Below are 10,667 nucleotides of genomic sequence, written 5' to 3' on the forward strand. Positions count from 1 at the left end.
GCTGACGTTGGATTTGAATTCAGGTCCTTCTGACTCCAAGGCCAGTGCTCTATCCACTGTGCAACCTAGCTGCCCTGAGCTTTTTCTTTTGAAGTCCAAACAAAGGATAATTCATGAACTTCTAAATTGTTTTTCCTTGCTGCAAATATTAGCTAGTCATGACCTGGTTATACAGAAGTAGACAGGCATAGCTACTAATGACCAATTCAGAAAAAAAATTTGTATATGCATCCTTAAAAATCACCAAGTAAGAATGGAACTTTATGGGTTCAATACTATGTCCAATATATTCAATCAAAAATGGCAATTGAATTCCTTATAGTTATTTTACAAAGCAGTTTTCCTCTTGCCTTTACACAACTCTGACACAATTTTCAAAGAGGCAAAACATGGGCACTGAACTCTGGCATGGTCTGTAGTGCTGGGCGTAGCTGTATTTCATTTTAATCAAGTCAGACTATAGCTCTTGCCCTGGTGAATCATCCAGAAGAAAAGTGGATGACATGCAGTACTATTTTTGGTATATGAAATTATTACTCCTGCTTCAAAATACTATTTGCTAAACAAATACCCTCTCTCATTCCATAGTTGCCATCAATATGAGCTTACAAGCAGGACCCATTCTGAAGGGGAACATCATGTCCTGAAGTTTTAAATATTCCTTAATCATTACTGCTAATTATTAAGAGCTTAATTTTTAATGGCTGTAGAAACAAGTCACGTAGACTAGTTTATTTGTTGCTTTTAGATGGCTTCATTTTTAATATAGAGACTCCAGTATAGTACATTAGGTAAAGGAAATTATTTCCAAACAACCTGTTTAATACTCAGAGGAACACACAGGTAATGGAGGAACTTCACTGATCATTTTCTCTTGGGTATTCAGCAGTAAAAGTCCCTCAGATCTCTTACTGAATTCTTAAATCATTACAAAAATATTTTTTTCCTGGCAACTACAAATGTGCCCAGAGCTATTTCAAAGATAGGCTGTAGTTATTTAAATGAAATTACCCAAACTACTGTTACCCATTATTTTCAAGGGATGGAGGCATGATTTCCATTTAACAGATATTTATAGTACCTACTCTGGGAAAGGCAAGAGGCAGTATGGCATAATGGACAGAGAGATGGACTCCTGACCCAGCAGACTTGGGTTTAAGTCTTACATCACACAAAGACACACACACACATGTGTACGTGTGTGTGTGTCTTTGTGACCCTAGGCAAGTCTCTTAACCTCTCTGTATTCTAGGCAATTCTCAAAGAATAAGTTTCAGAGAGTACTGACTTAAATTAATAGGAAGAATAATTCACTAAGAGCTCACCATGTGGAAAAAAGCAACAGCCCAGTCCAAAAATTAAAAACAAAATAAAACTGTGGAAGGTACATGAGTAGAAATAATACTGCAGCCAACATTCATGTGAGACTTTTAGATCTGCAAAGCACTCAGCATATATGATATCATTTGATCCTAAAAGCAACTCTGTAAGGAAGGTCCTACTATTATCCACATTTTATAAATGAGGAGGCTGACAAAGCCAAAACAGCTTTTGCTCTCAAAGAGCTTATTTTCCTATGATGCTTCTTTGATCTTTGCTTGTATAAGGTCAAGGCCCTGGATACAGACTTGTTAATATCTTTATTCATAAAATCTTGAGAAGCCCAATAAACTCTGGCTCTAACCATCTTAGGTAAACCTTAGATAACCAACTTTAATTTCTGAAAAATAAATTGTGGCCCCAGTGACCTGTATACACCTAAGCCACCTTTATTTTCCAATCTGTTCAGGCTTTATTTGCATTTTTCTTCCTTCTCTGATATCTGCTCCTTTTCTGACTCATTCTTCTGTTTCCTCATGAAACAAGGATTAATTAGCAACTGCTATATACAAGACACTATTTTAGTCACTGGGAATACAACAAAATAAAAAAAAATACACATTCATTGCATTCAGAGAGCTTGAATTCTACTGGAAGGGGACACAAACATGTGCATGGATGGAACAATGGCAAGGTCTAGCTAAAGTAATATAGGAAACTTGGAGTGAGAAAAAACCTTCAAGTGCAGGTAAAAGGGAATGCTACACAGAGGAGCTGAGGCCTTGAAGGAGGAGGATTCTGAAAGGCAGAGATGGGATGGAACACATTGCAGATATAAGCAATGGTCAAATGCAGGGAGGCACAGGAGCATAACAAATCAAAGAAACAAATTGGGTGAGTGCTCATACATTGTAGTATACAATATATGAACAAATGTAGCACATGGAGGGAGTAGGATGTTATTGCATTACAAGAAATGGTAAATATTAATAGTTCAGAGAAATATATAAATAGAAGCAGAATGAAAAAAAAGCAGAAGAAATGGTAGAAAAAAAATGCAAGATGGCCACAACACTGTGTTGGAAAATACCTCACAAAGACCTCAGGGCTCTGATTATCACAGTGACCAATCATGACTTCAAAAGATTGATGAAGAATCAAGTTTCCCCTCTTGGCAGAGAAATGATGGGCGAGAGGTACAGAATGAGACATAGATTTTTAGATGTAACCAAGGTGATTATTTATTTTGCCTGACTATATTTCTCTGTAACAAGGGAGTTATTTGATTGTGAGGAGAAGGGATGGTGGCAGTAAGTTAGTTGGAAGGTATAGAAATGCTTTTAAAAAATGAAGTATCAATAAAACCTTAAAAAGTACACTGAAGAAACCAAAAGTAATTCAGAAGGGGAAAGAAACTATGTGATTGTGTTACTACTCTGTGAAATTTAATATATTCTGTAAAATATATATATATATATATATATATAAAATGTATCTATATACATACATATATATGTTCACAATTTTACATATAATCCTTTAGCTTAATATTAGTATACTGCAATAGTTGTGGCTTATTGATTACTAGTAATTTTTAACTGAAAAATAAGTTCATGAAACAGCTAGTAGTCCAGTTTGGCTGAAACACGAAACATGATAGCTTTTCCCCTTCTTCTCCTGGCACTGATCATCATCTTTATTGTGTAAATTTAGTCTTTCTTTTTCTCCTCAATACCTTTTGATATAGTTTCCAGGTATTGGGTTGCCGGCAGTGAAACATAGGTGAGAATTCTAGAAAGAAGAGGCATTGAACACTATCGTGGTAGTTCTGTATAAAACTATAAATAAAATTCTCGTATTCTAGACTATTAGTATAAAAGGGGTTCTCAAACAAATACTTTAAGACAAATTCAGGTATTGGGTGGAGACCTTGGAACTCAGTACTGGTACGTATATAATAAAAATTCCAAGGTCAAGGTAGAAGAGTTTGACTGACACAATAACTCTGGGACAACAGAAGTTAAAGTAGGAAGGGAGAAGAATGGAGAGTCTGGGGAGAAATTTACGTGGGATATGACTTACTGGGAAAGAAATTATTCTTGTTAATTTGATCTTAACACCCTTGTTTCTTCTGGCTAAAGTCATCAGAACCCTGGAAATTTCACTACACAGAGGCAAAGTCCCAGTTGTCCTATCTTAGTTTGAGATTTATTCCTGCATCCTCACACATATCAGCTGCCTCCAACATCTACGAAGTGGAGTTGGCACCAAGACTTTACCAGACTAATACAAATTATTCAAGCCTAACTGTTTCCAGAATTAAAAATGCAAAAAAAAAAAAAATAAAAAGTAAGGTTGTTTTTTAAAGCAGTGATAGGTTGCTCCAGCATTTTCAAATACATTGGATTCAAATACATCCAATATATTTGAAATAATGCAACATCTGACATCTTTACCAAGTTCACCTTCTAAAAAATATTGGGTTAACTTCAAGAAAGATGAACTTCCTACTGAGGAATTAGGGTTCTTTGTACCTTTCTACAACAAACTGACAATTTGAATGATGGAAATGGAAATGGAAACATTAATGATTACTAGTGAGAAATTTAAAGATCTGTAATTGTTCCTACAAGGCTTATTACAAGGAAAATCACCTCTACAGATGTTTTTTGATGAATTATAAATTGTTAATTGCATTTTCTTTTTTCAGCAAAGAATCTGTGTTGGAAGATACACTCCCCACATACAGTTTCATTGGAAAAAATACATCTTTCAGAAGAATATTTCTAATTCTCCCTGAATTTATGATGAATTATTGAGACAAACCTTCTTATAGATGTATTTTTGTTTTATAAAACTCTCTGAATGAAAATGAGAAAAATATCATGCCTCACATATTCATTGGATGTTGAAATATATAGATGTTGTTTTACCTATTGGGAATTAGTAAACTGGGAGCTCTGTGTTGTGAAAATCTATTTAACATGACAATTATTGAATAAATTAAACATAAAATAGACTTACTGACTTCATTGCAATAGAGTCCTTTAAAAACAAGCAAATATAAACATTTTTATTAAATAAATTTCAAAAGAGCATTGTCTCAACTTAAATATGTCTAGTCTTACTGACTCCCTGAAAGCCCCTTCTTTCCAAATAAGAAACCCAATATGTAATGTAGTAGAAGGAATATTCACTGGGGTTGGAATCTGATCTGAGTTCTTTCCATGACCTTAGCCCTAACACTAAGTTGCTGTTTTCTTAAGTTCAGTCTGTAAAATTCAGGTCTTAAACTAAATTGTCTTATTCATATATTAAAATGAAGCGTTTAGATTAAATGGCATTTAAGCTCATTTCTAGGTCTGACAAGTCCATATAAATGGTCAAGTTCTAAAACTTTGTTTTAGGAATAAAATAGTATTTTTAAAAGAAATAACCTTCTTGTGAAATGTGCAGGTGTTAAAAGAGGTTACTGTTCTTGGCTTCATAGCTAGGGTTAAAACTATTTTCTTCTCTAACCTCAAAGTTACGAATAAATATTAAGAAAAGTGATGCTCTTAAAATCAAAGCAAACCACAGAATCTTATAAATTCAATCAAACAATACACTTCCCTTCATTTTTCTATCTTTAAAATTAAGGAAAAGCAACTGAATTGAAGACTTTTCTATTTTGCATTTGTTATCTAGGTGTCACTGTAAGATTTCCTTTGGTACTAACACAGCCCCTTGGTTTAAAAGAGATTCTGTAATATGTGGAAGCTATGATTGTTCATGATATTTATATCTCTTCATAAAATAAATATAAATATATATTCATGAAATAAATATAAATACCATGCCTTGGATTACACAGCTAGTAAATCTAGGTTTGATAGCAAATCATACTTCCTCAGTGATGAAAATTCTAATTCAAACTACCAAGTACACATTGAGACAAATCACAGTCTTCTGAATAGAAATGAGAGTTGACAAATATAAATAGACACTCTGGAGATATTACCAAGTTGTTGACCACATAGCTGGGCTTCACAGCATATTGTTCACAGAGTCTCATGTGGGTGTTGATGTTTCAGGAGAATCCTGAACCTGATGCTTCTTCCTATGTTTCCTTCAGTCATGGTCATAAATCAGGCAGCCTGAAACTTGACTGGAGATTCCTATCTCATATATTTGCTCTTCTCTCTTTTGATACTGCCACCACTCAGATTAAAGATTCACCTCATACCTGGATTATTTCAACAGCTGTCGGTTGGTCTCCTTGCCTCGAGTTTCTACCTACTACAATCCAATGACTCAGCTATCTAAGTGACTTCCCTAAAGTCCAGGTCTGATCATGCCACTCACACTGTATTCAAAAACTTCAGTGGCTCCTTATCCTCCCTATAACCTCCAGGATCAAATGCAGAATCCTCTGGTTGGCATTTGTAGCCCTTCATAGCCTAGATCACTTCTACTTTTCAAATCTAATTATAGCTTTCTACCCCTTGCACCATACTCAGTTTTCCAATGACATTGACCTCTGTGCTATTCCTTGTACAAGATATTCCATATCCCAACTCTGGGCATGCAAGTAGCATCCATGAGGCAGTAAATGAATAGAATAAATAATACAAAAGGTAATAAATAAACTGAAATGTCAATCAATAGATTTTATTTATCCACAGTTAGTGACCCAAATGCAAATGACAATTTTGAGGCATTCTTATATTCAGCTATTTCTCTGGCTAAGATAGATCCCCCACTTCATTTATGTTGGCTGTCAGAGAACTCTGATCATGCCACAAACCAATACAGAACTCTTTATATTTGGTGTTTAATGTTTTTACTTGACCTTTTGATCATCATTTGATATTCAGTCAAAAATGACTTACTGAAGAAAAGATGGAGGAGTATTTTATGTTACAATATTTTTCTCCCCCTTTCTACATTGAAGACCATGCTGTTTCTAAAAGGAGGGGTCTACTGGTATTAGTGAAATCACCTCTATTATACTGAAGACTTGCCTGGGACTGTTCCTGATAAATGAATGTAGAGTGTTAATTTTAAGCAGAAAGCACTGGTATGGAGAAGAAGACACCTTTATGTAGCTCTTTTCCCTGAATGGTATGGCACCCAGTAGTTGCTAATGCATCAGATTGCATCACAACTGCATTTCAAATGGCTTATGAATGAGAATGCAGGCTTTCCATTAGGTTGATGCCATTTCAATGGCAGATATCATGATTATTTCTGTAGCCTACCATGGATAGGCCTAATGGATAAAATGTAGTGCTTTGTTTTAAAACCTCTCTGATGCACTTCTCATGTATTCTTGTGTAATATAATTATCTGTGTAGGTGTCATACCTCACTCCATTCCCCAGTAGACTCCAAGCTCAATGTAGTTATTATATGAATAGTTGTGTTTCTCTTGACCCCTAGAACAGCTTTGCACATAAGAACTGCTTAATGTTTGTTGAATACAATTGAACCAAGAAAGCATTTAACAATCCAGTTCCATCTCTGTGCTCTAATAAACTATACAATCTAAGAATCAGTGTAACCAGGGAAGACATTTAAAATGATGTAAAGGGAAGGAATCAGAATCAAGAAAACAATATATACAATGACTGCAACAATGTAAAAGGAAATAACAACACTAACAAAACCAAAGTTGAAAGTGAAGGACGTGAAATTATAATGAGCAAACAAAAACCACAGTAAAGATATATGAAGATGCACCTTCCTCAATTCATTGAATATGTGAGAAACTATAGATTAGAACACTTCATACGATGTCAGACTATTGATATGTTGGTTAGATTTGCTCACCTATGTATTTTTTATTTTATTATTCTTATAAGAGATGCTTCTTTGAGAGTGGGAAGTGGAAGAGATTTGCATGTAGAATAATGGCAATGTAAAAATAGCTATCAGTATTTTAAAATTTAAAACAATTTTAAATTCAGTTTAGTATGCTATTTTATAAAGGTCTATTCCTTTAAAATTATTTATTAAGGAAAACAAAATTCTTGTACATAAATGGCTAAACTTTCAAATGACTAAAAAAGTATTTAAATTGCTCTTGCTGATTTAATATGAAAATTGATTTGTTTTCTTTAAAAGTCAAGACCTAAAAAGTAATGATGTGTTTGTGTGTACATATGTGAGAACGAACACACATGATTTAAGTTTCACAGAAGATCATCAATAATCTTGTCAATCATGTCCAATGAGTGCAATATTTATTCACATCAATTTATTTTGTATGTGGTAATTCTGGGTTTAGGATCTAATTGAAAATCAAGTATGGAAATGATGCAGTGACTTTGTGGTGAAGCAGTATCTTCCCATGTTGGAAGCTTTTAGTGAGATCAAGGCTTTGTCACTATACAAATGGAGAAATTGCTCAGATCTGTGTTTTTTCCCATTCACTTAAAAAGTAATACTGGCACGCTAATAGATTTGAATTCATTTGCCAACACATGTTGAAAGGTTTAATAAAAATCAGTGGGGTGAATTTAAATATACTACTAAGCAAAACATAAAATATTTTCATTTTTATTAAATATAGTTTATGCTTATGTGACTAAATAAAAAGACTCTATTATTTAAAGAAATGAGCTTTTCTGACTTTCCAGAAATATATAGTTATGAATATTATATTAACATAAAAACTAACATATAATTTTATGGCCAACTAATGGGTCAAGAAATGTTTGTTTTCAGAAATGCTAGAAAGCCTAAATGTAAACATTAAGATATCATGAGGACTTAATTAAAAGACCAATAATTAGGGAAAAATAGAATTTGAAGTATTTACCTATCTGATTCATTCTGTCCATTCCTTAGATTAACCAATAATTATCATAGAAGTCTTCTTTTGGGTAGCTTCAGAGTGATTGTTTTCAAGTGAATATAGTGCAGGATCTGGAGTTGGGAAGACTCATCATCCTGAGTTTAAATCCAGCCTCAGACAATTACTAGCTGGGTGACCCTGGATAAGTCACTTACTCATGTTTGCCTCAGTTTCCTCATCTGTAAAATGAACTGGAGAAGGAAATGGCAAACCACTTCACTAACTTTGCCAAGAAAACCCCAAATGGGGTCACAAAAAGTCTGACATAACTGAAATGACTCAACAACAAGTATAATAAGTAGATAGACTGGCCTTGAAGACAAGAAGACAAAGGTTCACGTAATGCCTCCAAAATTTTCTCTTTGTTTGCCCATGGACAATTCACTTATTTTCTGAGTGTACTAGGTGACATTCTAAAAAGTGGTTTCCAGATCAGATGAGATTTCAGGTCTAGACATAAACAAAAAAAGTAACTGGACATAATACAGTATAGTTATGGATATCCAAAAGAAAAAATATAGAAGTGCTCATCAATCTTAAAATTAAATTTGCTTTTCTTTTTTTCCTCCACTACTTTTAGCTTTGTTTAGAGATTGTATTTTCAACTTAAGGGGTCTCCCTGTTTAAGGGACATCTATTTGTGCCTTTGATTTATGGACATTGATATAGATCACTGTTCTGTCATGTCCACACATTTATTTCATTGAAAAATGTTCAGCCTGCAACCTCACTTCTAAGCCCCATTACCTAATTCTAGAAAGGTTTACAACCCTAGGAATTCAACTACACTTTTCATATTTGGGGAAAAAAATCACTCCAGAGACAAGACCTGTGGACCCAAGTTCCTTGGATTACTTCTGGGATTCATTTAAGTCACCATGGAGGTCTAGAACACTTTTTATACTTGTTATAAGAATAGTCTAGCAGCTTCAGGTGGCATTTCTTATCTGCAAAATACCAAAAGTGAACTCTCCCTGACCTTAGGGAAAATAGCTGTATCTGGAAAGTTAAGAATAGTTTAGAATAGTGAACTGAGTTTTAGAAGCACAAAATCCTTCCCAAGATGTTCAGGCTTAGCCCACCTTCCACAATCACTTCTGTGATCTGCTTGATGAGTTTTCTTAAAAATAAGAATATGAGCGCAATTAGTGAAGAATTGGGCTGTATCCAGTCTAAAGATCCAAGCATTACAGTTCAGAGAGGTGACACAAGTGATTGAAACAATCGTTAGGATGAAAAGTAAAACTTTATTTCTTACCACCTGCCCCCTTGCTACCTCTTGTTTACTGAAGCAGAACTGGCTGTGTTTTGCTATGCATATCAGCACCCCAAATACTTGACCTGTGAGATTTTGTGACCAAAACTTCCAATTCAGTTTTGTTTGAAAACATTGTATAAGGACAGGTATAATTTTGTACATTAGTAAAAATCATCTAAAATATATAAGAATCAGAAATTCAAATACTCCGAATAAGCACAGTTTTCCTAAAAGGGTATTTATTATATTTGATGTGTGTTGTAATGCCCAATTACATGTTTGTTTTTTTTTAAGCAGTGGGTAATTTCTATCTGGATGGCAAATGTCATCTCATTTTCTTTTCAAATTAAATAAATTTATAATGGTGCAATTTTTGTAAGAGTATATTTTGAATGAATATGCCAAGAAGCAGAGAAAAGAGTAAAAGCTAACATTCTTCTCTTTGGGGAACAGAAGCAAGAAAATAATGAGGCTATTTTGTTAGTGAGTTTGTAACAAGATATCAGAATTCTGTTATGACAAAGCTACTGTATTAGACAGCAAGACAGATGTTATCAGTTATACAAATACCAATCTATTTTAACATGTTTTAGGTTACAATCAATCATACCATTCAAGCTTGAAAGATGTGTACTCATGCTGCAACAAAAATAGTATAATTAGGAATAATGGGAATAATATATTATATTACCACTGATTAAGAGAAAAGAAGGAAATTAAAACTAGTTTATTCTGGGATCAGATAATAATGTCTAATAAAATTAAGAATATTTGAATATGTGTAATAGTATATCAGTTAGGTATTGAATTTTTGTTATTGGTGGTGGTAGTAGTATTAAAATTATACAATATCACTGTACTTAGGAACAGAATAAAAATAAGAAAATATATTTTATGTAGCAAGAAAAATCTAGAGATGCAGCATGGCTTATTGGATAGGGTACTATCCCTAGATTCAAGAAGACTAGGGTTTAGGTCTTATCTACTTTATGATGGATTACAATCTATCTTGGTGAAGTTCCCATGTGAGGAAATCATTGATTATTTATTTGCTAAGATACATAAAAAGAATAAGCTAAATACTGTAATATGAAAAGACTTACCCTGAAAAATGTATTTATCTCAAAAGAGAGTCAGTAAACTCTCGAAGATTCAACTAAATAGAAGATGAGTGAAATCTGCACTGGTGGAAGGAGTTCCTAGATCACACACACACACACACACACACACACACACACACACACACACACAC

The sequence above is a fragment of the Vombatus ursinus genome, unplaced genomic scaffold (assembly GCF_900497805.2).
Source record: "Vombatus ursinus unplaced genomic scaffold, bare-nosed wombat genome assembly UNPS02014830.1, whole genome shotgun sequence".
Lineage (NCBI taxonomy): Eukaryota > Metazoa > Chordata > Mammalia > Diprotodontia > Vombatidae > Vombatus > Vombatus ursinus.